The sequence below is a fragment of the Sparus aurata genome, chromosome 22 (genome assembly GCF_900880675.1).
Source record: "Sparus aurata chromosome 22, fSpaAur1.1, whole genome shotgun sequence".
NCBI classification, from domain to species: Eukaryota; Metazoa; Chordata; class Actinopteri; order Spariformes; family Sparidae; genus Sparus; species Sparus aurata.
Window position 1 is genome coordinate 4986767 of NC_044208.1, and position 15620 is coordinate 5002386.

The 15620-nt window shown below is 38.8% G+C and overlaps 1 long non-coding RNA gene across 1 annotated transcript; it reads right to left on the reverse strand.

The window, feature by feature from the left end:
• Positions 1 to 4681: 4681 nt before the first annotated feature.
• LOC115574188 (uncharacterized) lies at positions 4682 to 8378 on the reverse strand. Its single transcript, XR_003982440.1, has 3 exons — positions 8270 to 8378; positions 7517 to 7589; positions 4682 to 5428 (listed from the first exon to the last, which is right to left on the reverse strand). It is a non-coding gene; the product is annotated as an uncharacterized LOC115574188 (long non-coding RNA).
• Positions 8379 to 15620: the final 7242 nt, after the last annotated feature.

Sequence of the window (15620 nt, forward strand, 5' to 3'; positions counted from 1 at the left end):
ATATTAAATAACTACACTTCCTGCTCCACGTAAGTTCAACTAATGAATAAGGAAAATTATAATACAATAAAAAATTACAGTAACTTTGGTTTAAGGCACATTTATTTACTTACTGGAAAGAAAAAAAAAAAAACTTCAAAATTCAATAAAAAAAAAAACATGTCATGATGAACATTTATTTGTGCCGTAATTTATTTGTCCATTTTTGAGTCACCTTCACCCCCACACATAGCAGGAATGAGCTCTGCTTTACCATGAAGCATCTGTACCATGACCAAGGTCCAGACTGAGGCTGAGGATGGCTGACTAGGCACTTACAGGAAATATTATGTCACCTTCTGCTAAATGTCACTGCTGTAGGTGGCTCCAGCACGCAGCTTTCTTTAGCTGCTGTAACTGAACAAACAATGGGAAGTCAACATGTAGGGAGGATTGAGTCGGGGTGGTGACAGGGAGTGTGCCCTAAGCCATTTTAAGCAAGTAATAACTATGTTATGCTATTTGGAATGCAACGGCAGGTTTGTGAAAGAACAGCGAGGGACTCTTGAGATTAAACCCGCCCACTGACTCAAAGCTGTGCAGATTGGTTGGCAGCTCAAAGGCCCGGTAGAGCCGTACACAGCACAGGCCCTTTCATCAGCGTGTTTGAACCACAGAGGAGGGATGTAAAGTAACAACAATGTTATCTCTGCAAATACTTGACATGATGGTTAAAGTGTGTTGCAGTATGCTGCTGTCCTTGGTGCTGAACAGCACAGGCTTAAGAGGGTTCACTCAGATACTCTCCATGGTTCTGAAATAGACAGCTACCCTGTTAGAGCTATACTGGAAGATAATGACATTTCCATGACATGACAAACTGTGGTTTTCACTGTGGGATGAATCCATAATTTATTTCTATATCACCAAAATAAAATTAAAAAACATTCTGAGTTTTACACAAGATAACATGTAACATGTAATGTGCAAGATTTGCTAAGCAGATTTCTGAGAAAAAAAAAACATTATCTTTGCAATTAAATAAACCCCAAAAATAGAAATAAAATAAAGCAAAATAAAAGTATGTTGTTTGTTCTTACCATCAATTGATTGTCATCAAATCTTCAGACAGGGGCTGTCCAAACATTCATGAGCCACATTAAACAAAAGCAGTCCTGGGTCATGGGTGAGGATGGGTATTATTAACGCTGTAATGGTCCTCCAACTCCTACCAACATTTCCTAGCAATTTCTTATTTTTCATAGAAAAAAATAAAAATAATAAAAAGATTAACACGTTTTATTTTCTTGCACCATCCTAGTCGAATATATAACATTAGATAGAGAAAAATATAACATCAAGTTTATGAACACATATTTATAGCCAAACAATCAGCTGGCTATTGGTTACTTTTAAGCATTAACCCATGTTTTTTTATAATTTAATAAAGTCTGAGAGGGCTCCAGGTTGTCATGGAGTCTGGTTTCCATCCCATGCGTATAATGACAGTCTTTAGTTCCAATTTTTACAGCTCTCATTTTTCTGTGATGGAATGAGTGGAACACATGTATTGTATTGTGAATGTATTATAGGTCTTCAGAAAATGTGACCAAATCTGCTGGATTAAAATAAACATACAGTTATTTCAAAAATCAATTTTGGAGATTATAGAAATGTGTGAATGAAATGTTCTTTGTAGCATAGCCTCTTAACTTCTTCTGAGTGATTCTGATTGATAACAGCTGGGGACTTTTCTTGGCCAATTTTAATAGGGCTTGTTTGATACACCCATTACACTAAGCCACAAACACTACGGAAAAGTCTGAGGAGCTCTGAAAGAGCCTATTATACATATGAACAGGTCAGGATAGTCACTTGGAGCCATTTTAAAGCAGTTACAGGTCCCAAGATCAATTGTACAAACAACTGTTTGTAAGTATAAAGTGCATGGTACAGTTGTGTCTCTACCAGGACCAGGAAGCAAACACAAATTATGACCTGCTGCAGAGAGAAAACTGGTCAGGATGGTCAAGAGTCAACCACAAACCACCAACAAGCAAGTCTGCAAGGAATTACAAGCTTCTGGAAGACAGGTGACAGTGTCCAAAGTTGAGTGTGTTTTACGTGAACATAGACTGAAAGGCTGCCATGCAAAGAAAAAAGCCCTTGGTCCAGACACAGCACCTTAAAGCTTGACTGAAGTTTGCTGCTGATAACATGGACAAAGAAAAAACCTTCTGGACGAAAACTCTGCTGCCAGTGGATCTGCTGCTCTTAAGGAAGTAAATAGAATAATGATGATGGAGGACTATGTCCAAAATCAGCCAGAAGATTGGCTCTTGGGTGCAGTTGGGTGTTCCAACAGGACAGTGATCCCAAACACACATCAAAAGTGATAAGGAATTGTTAAATCCGGCTAGAATTGAGGTTTTGTAATGACCTTCCCAGTCAAGTTCTGACTTGAACCCCATCAAGAACAGGTGGATTGTGCTGAAGAAACAAATCTGAGCCATTTAGTTGAACTTCACAGATTCCCCTGAGAGGATTGGTTAAAAATTCAACCAGAGGCCTACCAGAAGCTTGTTGACGGCTATCAAAAGCACCTAACTGAGGTGAAAATGGCAGAGAAATGTTTAAACCAATATTCAGTTTGTTGTATGTATATTTCTGAGCCAGAAGGTTTGGTCTCATTTTCAAAAGACCTATAATGTATTAATTACTGAACCAAACTTCATGAATGTTTTTGTGAAAAAGCAGTATGTTCTTCACTCATTCATCACAGAAACATGACAGCTGTAGAAACCACTGGAAATGACGACTGCCATGATATATATGTTCTTTACAAGTGGATGGAAAATTGAAAATTAAAAAATTGTGAAAAGACCCCACATGCAAATGACCTTGGGCACTTCTGACAACAAGCACTGACTTTGGTGACTTGTTCACTCACTTTTCTTTCCAGCAGTGTTGCTAAGAGTAGGGTCCTTTTGTCTCTATTTATGTCTGCATAATGACTGTGTGTGTGTGTGTGTGTGTGTGTGTGTGTGTGCATGTGTGTGTGTGTGTGTGTGTTTTTGTGTGTGTGTGTGTGTGTGTGTGCAGTGTTGGGGAGACGTAAACTACATGTAGTTGAACTACATTGCTTGACTACAATTTGCTGTAACTTGCTGGAAGTTAAACTACATTCATATTTTGGGCTGCGTCAAGTAATTCAACAACTTTTCGGGTCATTTTTGTAGTTTAACTTCTCAATTTACAAACTACAATTTTGGCCAATAACATGAAATATTTTTTATTTAAAAAAGACCTATATAACATAAATTGTATTTTATTTTTCTTTGAAAAAAGGCATGGAACATGTTGTAACATGCCAAGCCAACACTGCCTCTGATTGGCTTGCCCTGGCAGTACTCGAATGCTTCACAGTGTGGGTGGGTCTTTGTGCCAAGGAAGGCAGTGCTCATATGGCACAAGCACGTCATGGACAACCCTCCTGCTATCCCCGATGCGCCCAGATGCACCAGCCCAACTTTGAGTATGTACATGTTGGATATAGATGCATCTAAAGACACGACCTATGTGTTCACACCATATGTACACCATATGCTGATTTATTTAACACTGAGGTAAATGAGTACAATGAATATAAGTAGTTGCTAAAGCTACTTTTTTTAGCAGTTTTTTTCTCCAGGGATAAAAATGTAGTTAGTTCAAACTACTGCCAGGTTGAACTACATACAAGCTACGCTCGCAAAGTAGTTTCCCCAATACTGTGTGTGTGTGTGTGTGTGTATGTGTGTGAGAGAGAGAGAGAGAGAGAGAAGGAGAGCCGTCTAATTGCAACGATATATGGCTCAAGCATTCGCTACTTGGGTCTATCCGGGTGACCTAATTAAAATAACATGTTTTTTTAAAATCATTTTTTGTTGATAAAATCCCCACTACACCACTGATTATATGTGTATATAATACCATACCATCTGCCTCTCATCCACATGCACACAGGCATGCACGCACACACACACACACGCACACACACACACACTCACACCTTTACTAACTATATACATATCAAAGTAACTTTACGTTGTTTTCTGTTATCTGTACTGTATGTCCACTGTCTGTAATTGTAGTCCTTGTAGTGTGATGTATTTGTTTTCTGTTGTTATCTGTACTGTATGTCCACTGTCTGTACTTGTAGTCCTTGTAGTGTGATGTATTTGTCCCTCATGTCACCTTGTCTGTCACTTAATTTCACCAATAAAGAAATAAAAATAAAATAAAAATGACAGTAAACGCAACATAAGTACACTGAAAAAATTTAAACATTGGCTCAAATTAAAAAAATTGAGGTAATCGATCACACCTAATATTGTAGTTTCATACAATATAAATAATTCATTTGATTTGACCTGAAATATTTAACTTCATGTAAACCCATTTCTGAAGGTTGAACCAAAGCAATTATTTCAGATTTTACTAAATTAAAATAAATACATTGGTTTTATTACTGAATGTAAATAATATACTTGGTTCAACCTGAATATTTTAAATTCATTTAAACAACTTTTGAATATGGGAGCAAACTATTTTTTTAAGTTGTCTCAAATAAAATTTTTAAGTCATCATAATTTAATATTTATAGACCTGAATTTAAAAAAACAATATTTTTAATACATTTTTGATTTACACTCAGAAGCCATTCCTTTTCAACACAAAATTTTATTGTTGAATTAAGATTTTTTTTTCAACATCTCAACCATAATGGTTACAAACAGCATTTGAACATTTTTTTCTCACTGAACAGTGACCATTCCATCAAGGAACAATTCCTTGAAATAAAAAGTGTAATAAACAAATCAGTGCTCTCCAGGTTTTCATCACAATGCCCACTAGTGCCTGTGAAAACTTAGGCAGATTATTTTGTCAATACTGCAGCAGAAATGCAGTTATGCTAGTGTAAATTTCAAACAACAACCTCAGATAAAAGGGTACATTTTCAGCACAATGCCCTCTAGTGCCTGTGAAAACTTAGGCAGATTCTTTTTACAATAATGCAGCAGAAATGCAGTTATGCTAGTGTAAGTTTCAAACAACAACCTCAGATAAAAAAGGTACAAAGTCTTGGTTGTAGAAATGCCATTAAATCAGGCCAGACAGTGGAACTCAACTGTGCCTACTCTTGGCTGTAAAGCTGGGTATTCAGCCTATGAATTTTTGGGGACATCTTTTTCCCACCAAGCTCCATCAGGACTTTTTGCACAAACTCAAGGGTGTACTGCAGATTTTTTGGATATTTTATGTTGAGAGTGTAGGTGAGTCCGAAGAACATAGCAACAGCCGTTGCTATTGTGGGCACCTCTCTGAGGACCTCTGTTCCGTCAATGACGATTTTAATGTCCTCGTTTCCACTGACGATTGCCATGGCTGCTTCATTTTCCTGCATATCCTGCACACACAAAAAAAATCAACAAATGAGGACAATTAGAAAGAGCATTTCCTGAAGACAATGCATGTCAATGCTGAACACCATTGTTGAAGCAATGCTGAATCCACTGAAGAAACTGCTGAAGCAATGCTGACAAGGCTGACGCAACAGCTGAAAAGTAGAACTTGTAAGCTACAGTAAAGGATGAATGGTGATGAATAGGGAGTTGAAATGTTAAAAATGCATGTTTAAGTGTAATAGTTGAGTAGTTTGAATAATTGTTTCCAGTGTATAACAGTGGATTTAGATTCTTCAATCATATTTGCTGGAACTCTCACTATATTTTGATTAATTAAATGGGTAATTTAGGACAAAATCTGACTCCTCTGGCTCCACCTACATCCAATCACAGTTCTCCACCTTCACCCTCTTCCTTCAATCAGTCTTAAGATGTCATATGTTGTGATGTTCTCTCTCTCTACCCTCATCCAGTACACAACATTTCTCGACCCACCTCCATCCCTTCACCCCCCCAATCAAGATATAGACCATCTCTATCTTCAACCAGAGGTTTCCATGTCAGGAGGCATCATCCCTACCACCACCAGTGTCTAGGCCCGGCGGATATTTTCTCAGAAAGAAGCTTTCTGAGAAAACACACTGCAATGTACCCTTCAAAGTTTTTCCCAGCTTTTCCACAAAAACCCCATGTTGTTCCAATGTTATGAGATCAGCAATCAAAGGCTCCAACACTTTTTTGTAACCATAGACCTTAACATCACTGCTATTGATCAATGCAGCCAAATAGATAGAGGACAATGAGGAGTGACAACCAGGTGGCAGATTGCCTAAAATCCAATACAAGGCACAGATTTTGTGTTTTTTACGGGATGTCCCGAGGGGATTGCAGATTTCAAAGTCGTCAACATACAAAATCACAGAAATTGCACATTCTTTTGATAGAATAGCATTACTTTTCCAGAGGCGTCCATCCCAAAATGATCTGTATACTTGTTTATCACTCTGCACTGGATGTTTTTCCTTCAAATGTATAGCCTTATTTAGTGTTGTTTCACAGTTTAAAAGTTGCAAGGATTTGAGTAGTGGCACATACTGAAAAGTCTTATTATTCTTACGATCTAAAAAATATTCAATGGGCTCCACAACATTAAAGTTTTTTCTATAATATGCCTTCCTTTTCCATGCAGTCGAGAGAGGACCGCCCTTCCCTACTGCAGCTTTAATGGGATTTGTAGTGCAAAGTACAGTCGCTAACTCTTTTACAAGAGATTCATCAACTATGCAATTGTTACTTTTTAAGGAGTCCAGTAGAGTCTTCTGGGCGACAGGGACAGAAGCAGTACCAATTAAATATTGTAACTCATCAAGCAGTTCGGTTACAGCTGCACTTGGCACCAGAAAAGAATTTTCTAACTTAAGCAGGACCGAGGCTAACTTCACTTCAATAGATTGTGTCAAATTTGTTGGTTCTTCATTAGTAAGTTCTTCAGATGTTATATCATCATCAGATTGTACAGTAGCACCGCTTTCAAAAGATTCTTCAACAGCAGAACTACCAACAGGTCCATCAACTATTCCTGGCTTAAAATCATGAATTGTGTGGGGGTTATGTCTTCGCCACTTGTGAGTATTAAAAGCTCCGTAAATATTTGTTTTATATGAACAATCATTAAAAACGCATTCAACAGATTCACGATTTCTTAAATGTGTCCCAATGTGTTTAAAATAATCAGTCTCTGTAGAAAGTTGATTGTTGTTGCAGATGTGGCACTTGAATGCTGAAAAGCTATCTTCCTGTGGGGATTTTTGAGTAGGATGGCATTTGCTTAGATGAGTCAGCAGAGCTTTCCATGTTTTGCAAGTGCATGGGCAATTCTCATAAGTACAGGGGTAAGCACGGCCCCGCCCATAATGATGATGATCAAGTTTATAATGTTTCAGAAGTTCTGATCTTCTTGAATATGAATTCTCACAGTCTTTACATTTCCACATACATGGACAACTGAGGAAAAATAAAAAGGCAGAAGAGAGGACGGTTTTAGGAGAGTGATCTAATTATCACAAATGCCCTCATGATATTGAACTTACCACTACAATAAGACGAGGGACTTCCAAATTGGTGGTTGCACAGCAGAACACAGTGGATCTTGTGGCTGCTCTCCTTAAATTAAAAGAGAAAAAAACCTTTTAATGTTGGATATTCTCAATGTCCCATGAACATGAATCTAATTCATGTTTAAAATTGACAAAACATTATTATGCCTTCTGTTCTTTTTAAATCGGATTTACAATGCCTATGAAATAAAATACCTGACAAAACGTAACTTATGTTGCTTCATTATTACTTAGTTCAGTTTAGCTTTACCAAAAAGAGAAAATACAGCACAGTAAGCAACACACAAACACAACACAATAGCACAGTAAGCACCACAGTACCAGTAATATTTATTCCACTAGCTATAAGTCAAACACAAGAACATTTGCTCAAAAATAAAATAGCTTATCTGCCTCTCTTAATCACCATCCTCTCTCCCCCTATCCCACTTTCACCTGCTTGTCTGCTCCCACTCACTCACCTCCTGCCCCGGCTGTATCCGCCCTCACACAGCACAACGATAGCAGCTCGCTGCTCCCACACACACGCACCATGGCGGCCAGCTTCCTCTCCGGAGCTCCGGTGACCTCCGCTCGGCCTCGCCAACGACAACGGCGAACCCCCTCCCCCCAGCGCAAATCCTAGCAGAACGATTAACTGCCCACAAAAGCACAAACGTAAGACAGACTCTTTGTCTGGGGGCTAAAGTTTACGCCCAGTCATCTTTAAAAATCGTAATGACTTACCTTAACGTCGCCACAATGCCGTGGGCCTGATATTTTTCTCTTCGCACGACGTCTTCTGCGATGGAGGACTGAGGCGGAAGTACAATTGCCGCCAGAACTTTTAAAGAATGCGCATGCGCGAATCGCTCAGTCTAATAAAAATGCTTTGATTAAAATAAAAAAAATCAGTTTGGTACATCGCTGTCAGTTTACATTAAAGTAAAGTAAAAAAAATAGATTCAACCATAAACATCAATAAGAAAGTTTAGTTTACTTGAGCAAAGTAATTTTTTTTATTCATTGGAATGAAAACAAACACATTAAATGAAAAACAGCTTTGTTTCACTTTTTTCAGTGTAAGCTGGTGACATGATTAATACAGTCTTAGTGTGCCATATTAAATTTAAGTTACAATGACAAAAACAATATGAGCACTCATATGATTCAAAGGCTGGCCGTAAATGCAGTAAATAATTTCGCTTGCTAATGTGTTTATACAAATGAGCAGCTACCGAAAGTCTTAAAATATGTTCCTTAAAAAACAGATTTATAAAAGTATCTCCTTTTTAGGGTTGTTGTTTCTAAATAACAGAGTCAGCCAGATGTGTGACTTCTAGTTGGGAGACGTGCTAACACTGAGCCTCCATGCACCTGAAATTTTTAGTCTATAGATTTTTTGTGACTTTAAACATATATTTGAAAAATGTCTTCAGGGACCTTTTTTATATGTATTTACTCGAGTTGTGTACTTACATCATACCAAATGTTTCCGACGATGTTTTAACCAGAAAAAATCCTCTTTTACTCTGGGTAACCCTGTGTTTAATTTAGTCACCTGTCACTGTAACTTCCATGAGAGATTTAGAGAGTGAGGAAGGAAGTCTGCGAATTACACAATTTGTACTGTGAATATGCTAGACCATTACCTTGTCTGTCACCTTGTGAGTCAAACCAGATTTCCATCAGCACTGGTGGTTCTTTAATGGTGTATCCTTGTGTTGCTTGCACAAGTTTGATGGATCACTTGTGTTTATTCCTGTTGCTCACACAGGTGTTTATTCACCCCACACAGCCAGATTACTATACTGTACATTAGCTGTGCCTACCTTTTTTTAATTCTGGTCAGTCTCTCATGAAACTCAGCACTCACCAGAGACTCAAGTCCCATTCACACTGCACTTTCAATTACAATTCAATTACAGAGGCAAAATAGGGGGACCGTTTTGTTTCACCTCTGATCTGCCAGCAGAGGTTGTAACTAAGTAGCAGCCGAGGTGAATCAACCTCTGTGTTTGTAAGCCGTGAGTGCAGGACAGGGGTGTGATGTTCTGATGCCGTTCAAAACTATATATATCCTTCACTTGATATCACTCAAAATAAAAGAGAAAAAAATAAATAGTTGCGGCAATAATGCTGAAACTCTGTCTGAAAAGGGCTTCTGGTTCTGCCTCTTCTTTCCCCCCCTCTCCTCTCTGTCACACTACATTTAAAAAAAGTAAAGCACAGTAAATTTCCCCTCCAACTCCAGTCAGCAGAAGATAAACTTCTGACTGTGGACATCACAAATATAAGTTCAAATATGTGTCAGTTTTCTGTTAGAATGTTCAATTAACATGATTACAGAGCATTCAACATATTTATTCAGATAAAATAATCACTCACAATTTCAAAGCAATTAATCCATAAAACACAGACCACTGAGGTGCGCTTTGAACAGAGGTAAAATGACTCTTCAGGAGTTGTGAGAGCTCTCTTCTCAGTGATTCTGTGTGCTGTACCATCTTCACTGGGTGCAGACGGCTGTTTCCATTGATGAGTTTAATGAGTGCCAGAGCAGATGTGGCAGGTGTCACTCATAATATATATGTATATATATATATATATATATATATATATATACAGTATATATACAGTGGGGCAAAAAAGTATTTAGTCAGCCACCAATTGTGCAAGTTCTCCCACTTAAAAAGATGAGAGAGGCCTGTCATTTTCATCATAGGTACACTTCAACTATGAGAGACAGAATGGGGGAAAAGAATCCAGGAAATCACATTGTAGGATTTTTAATGAATTCATTGGTAAATTCCTTGGTAAAATAAGTATTTGGTCACCTACAAACAAGCAAGATTTCTGGCTCTCACAGACCTGTAACTTCTTTAAGAGGCTCCTCTGTCCTCCACTCGTCACCTGTATTAATGGCACCTGTTTAAACTCGTTATCAGTATAAAAGACACCTGTCCACAACCTCAAACAGTCACACTCCAAACTCCACTATGGCCAAGACCAAAGAGCTGTCAAAGGACACAGAAACAAAATTGTAGACCTGCACCAGGCTGGGGAGACTGAATCTGCAATAGGTAAGCATCTTGGTGTGAAGAAATCAACTGTAGGAGCAATTATTAGAAAATGGAAGACATACAAGACCACTGATAATCTCCCTCGATCTGGGACTTCACACAAGATCTCACCCCGTGGGGTCAAAATGATCACAAGAGCGGTGAGCAAAAATCCCAGAACCACACGGGGGGACCTACTGAATGACCTGCAGAGAGCTGGGACTAAAGTAACAAAGGCTACCATCAGTAACACACTACGCCGCCAGGGACTCAAATCCTGCAGTGCCAGACGTGTCCCCCTGCTTAAGCCAGTACATGTCCAGGCCTGTCTGAAGTTTGCTAGAGAGCATTTGGATGATCCAGAAGAGGACTGGGAGAATGTCATATGGTCAGATGAAACCAAAATAGAACTTTTTGGTAAAAACTCAACTTGTCGTGTTTGGAGGAGAAAGAATGCTGAGTTGCATCCAAAGAACACCATACCTACTGTGAAGCATGGGGGTGGGAACATCATGCTTTGGGGCTGTTTTTCTGCAAAGGGACCAGGACGACTGATCCGTGTAAAGGAAAGAATGAATGGGGCCATGTATCGTGAGATTTTGAGTGAAAACCTCCTTCCATCAGCAAGGGCATTGAAGATGAAACGTGGCTGGGTCTTTCAGCATGACAGTGATCCCAAACACACCGCCCGGGCAACGAAGGAGTGGCTTCGTAAGAAGCATTTCAAGGTCCTGAAGTGGCCTAGCCAGTCTCCAGATCTCAACCCCATAGAAAATCTTTGGAGGGAGTTGAAAGTCTGTGTTGCCCAGCGACAGCTCCAAAACATCACTGCTCTAGAGGAGATCTGCATGGAGGAATGGGCCAAAATACCAGCAACAGTGTGTGAAAACCTTGTGAAGACTGTAGGAACACAAGCCATTGTCTCTGCATCTTAAAGTGGTCTCATTTCGGCCATGATTACCTTTAACCCAAATCGACTCCTTTTTCCAGCATATGGGACTGACAGCCCCATATCCTGGCCTGGCAAATCCTCTCCTCTCCACAAAGTGAGAAAATGTTGTTTATCTTGCTATAAACAGATCACCAGAGATATTCTTTGTAATTTACAATGACTAAAGCACATCTGGTCTGTTTGCCTTCCTCCAGAGAAGATGAACCACTTTTCCTTAGGTCATACAAGGTCAAGCCCGATGGAGTTTTCTTTGGTCACACCAAAAGGAAGAAGGACTGGTTTCTAACATAGATGTGGTGATTTAAGATGTTTTACTAAGCTACGTTTCTCTCCCTCTGGAACATTCTCCAGTGGGGGAAGGCTTAATGGGAAACCTAATCTGTGTGTTCTTCTCCTCACATGTCCAACTGTTATTTACGACCGTTGTTGTTCCTGGGTCTGACATACCATTCCCCCCTTTCAGTCTTCTGTTCTCACCCAAAAGTCCTAAATAACAAATAAACTACATCTCAATTTCTTAAATTTAACGGATCCCGAAATAGAGTAAGAAGGTCATTCAACAGATCTTTCTTATATTCTTGTGAAGCCCAAATGAAGTTTATTACTCAATAAGTTTGAGGTCAACAGAAACCCCCTCCCCTTTGTCGATGGAGGAGAGATTTGAAGATCATCATTCCTTGTGTAATACTTGTATTATTTACCAGTTAAATGTCTGATATGTCTTGTTAAAGATAGAACTACAAGGAATATGTATAAGTCCTTGGTTCTACTGTGTATTGTATACCTAATTGTCATATGTTGTATACTTAAGTGCTTCATGTCTTAATCAGGTTATAATTCTTTTGAATGACAAATGATCATTATCATGTTGCATCTTTTCACAAAGGCAAAAATTCGACTTTTAAGATGGTGAAGTTTTGGGAAGGTTAAAACACGATTTCAAAATGTTAAATACAATATAGTATAGTTAGATTAACTTTTGGGAGCCTCAACTCAGATAACAGGAGGTGTGACACTGTCAGCCAGCCCCTGCTGCAGGTCATAAAAACAGACACTCTCCCCTTCTCATGTTCTTCTTCTCTTCTTCTCAGGACATGCTTTCTCCCTGTCCTCTTCTCCCCCTGCTTCTTCTCCTTCTTCTTTCTTCTCTTCTTTGTTTTCATTTTTATTTTATTTTTATTTTTAAAGTAATCTTTACTTTTATTTTTGCAACAAGCTAAGACAAGCGAATTGAATCCCTACTTTAAGTATTTACTTTTATTCAAGTTTTTAATAGAACAGATTATTTTCTTTTTGATTTTATACTGTTAAAGTATCACCGCCTGATTCAGAAGAAGTTGAATTAGTTTCAGAATCAGAACTTGAGTACCACTATTTGAAACCACCAAGAAAAGTCTTTTTCAAGACTGTGATCATCTGATGAAGAACGTTGCAAGCCTTGCAAAGAGTCTTTAACAAAAAGAGACTTTGTGTGCTCCCAGCCGAGACCGACTCTGCCCCCAGCGCTCCCAAGGCTGAAAACCCGCTGGGCCTTCGGACCAAGAGTTCCTCAATAGAGTACCGGCCTTCCCTCTGGCTACTGGACCGACGCGCCGTGCCGTAGTCCAACCCAGAACTCTCAAGAACACCAAGCTTCAGTGCCTCCTGACGCCCAGACAAAACAGGCTGAACGTCTTCATACAGCTGGATCCACACACGTGAGAATGAGTGGTGTCTAAAGTTCTGACTTCTGTCTAAAGCTCTGACTTCTGTCTCAGGTTCTGACTTCTGTCTAAGTTCTAACTTCTATCTTATGAACTTAAGAGAATTAAGATTAGGGTCTCATAGTATTAAGAATTACTCCCGTAATATTTGATATATATAACCCGACCCTTTAACTTTACCATCTGCCGACGGTCACACGACTTTATTACTTTCCTAATTGCAGTCTTTACATTTTCTGTTATCTGTTGTTCGTCTAAAATTGTCATGTCTTTTATTTTACCCAAATTATTTAGTCAATAAACATATAATCGTTTGTCTTTGTCTGGAACTTAATTTTAATGTGGAGAACCGATGGATACGTGCAAAGAATTCACTACTTCAGAATATTGAGACTGAATATTGATTGATATTGAATAAACTGATTTTGAATGGACTCTAACTGTCCACGCCAACTTGTACAGTTAAGTGTTTGGAATAATGTCCTCCGGATTATTCCAATAACTAAACACGGAGGTGGTGCCCCTTTAACGAGTGTAATATTAATTGCTAGTGATTAATAATCATATATATATATCAAAGTAGTGTGTGAGCAGTGTCTCCTACATCATATATTTATGGTGCTGCCCATGTCAGGACCGCATACTTTCCTACAAGACTTACAGAAAACATTTGACCTCTGTCATTGCCAACGAAGGGTATATAACAAAGTATTGAGATGAACTTTTGTTATTGACCAAATACTTATTTTCCACCATAGTTTGCAAATAAATTCTTTAAAAATCAGACAATGTGATTTTCTGGATTTTTTTTTTTCTCATTTTGTCTCTCATAGTTGAAGTATACCTATGATGAAAATGACAGGCCTCTCTCATCTTTTTAAGTGGGAGAACTTGCACAATTGGTGGCTGACTAAATACTGTTTTGCCCTACTGTATATATATATTATGAGTGACACCTGCCACATCTGCTCTGGCACTCATTAAACTCATCAATGGAAACAGCCATCTGCACCCAGTGAAGATGGGACAGCACACAGAATCACTGAAAAGAGAGCTCTCGCAACTCCTGAAGAGTGATTTTTTATATATATACATATATATATACATATATATATAGTACCCCTCACATCTCGTAACTGGGCCTGCAGCTGTGTGGCAGTTGCATACCCGTTTTGCATTTAGGCCAAAAACATCAATTTTGGTCTTGTCTGACCAGAGCACCTTCCTTCACATGTTTGTTGTGCCCCCCCACATGGCTTGTGGCAAACTGCATGGCTTTGTTTCAATAATGGCTCTCTTCTTGCCACTCTTCCATAAATGCCCAATTTGTGGAATGCATGTCTAACAGATTCTCCCACCAAGCTTTGGATCTCTGCAGCTCCTCCAGAGTTATCATGGGCCTCTTGGCTGCTTTTCTGATCAATGCTCTCCTTGCCCAGCCTGTCATGTTAGGTGGACAGCCATGTCTTGGTAGGTTTAAAGTTATGCCATACTCTTTCCATTTTCAGTCGATGGATTCAACAGTGCTCTGTGAGATGTTCAAAGCTTGGGATATTTTTTCATATGCTAATCAACTTCAACCCTAACCTGTCTGGTGTGTTCCTTGTGCTTCATGATGCTGTTTGTTCACTTATGTATCACCTGTATTTACACTAAGATTAGATTATACACAGGTGGACTCCATTTACCAATAAGGCGACTTCTGGAGGCAACTGGTTGCACTTTTATTTAAGGGTATCAGAGTAAAGGGGGTGAATACTTTTGCACACCACAATTTTCTGTTATGTAGTTGTAAAAAAACAAAATAAAGTCATGTGTCATTTTCCTTCAACTTCACAAATATGCACCACTATTTGTTGGTCTATCACATAAAATCCCCCAAAAATGATCTTGACAAAATGTGGAAAGGTTCAAGGGGGGTGAATACTTTTGCAAGGCACTGTAATACATCCACCTGACAGGCGTGGCATAGCAAGATGGCGATTAAAAAGCATGATTGCTTTGGCCTGATAACAATAAAAGGGCACTGTAGGCACATTAAAAGTGCAAATGTGCAGCTTAGCTTGAAAAAAGACATTTAATAGGCATTGAACTATAGCGTTCACATGGATTAGAGATATGCATTTATTGGTCAGAGATACCCTAAAGAACATGGAGTGGATCAGTGCTGTGTTTGCATTTTTGTTGAGTGTAGATAGAATTTTTTTTGCTATGAAATAGTAAGCAAAGCAGATGTATTCATGTAAAATGTGATTTTTAATATTATCTTATTACCTCAAATGAGCTGGTTTGGGTGGCTGCATGTGTGTTCAGCACTAACTTACCTGTGCTTGTCTTGCTGAAGGTAATTCCATCCTCTGGCACAAACAAATAATCACACA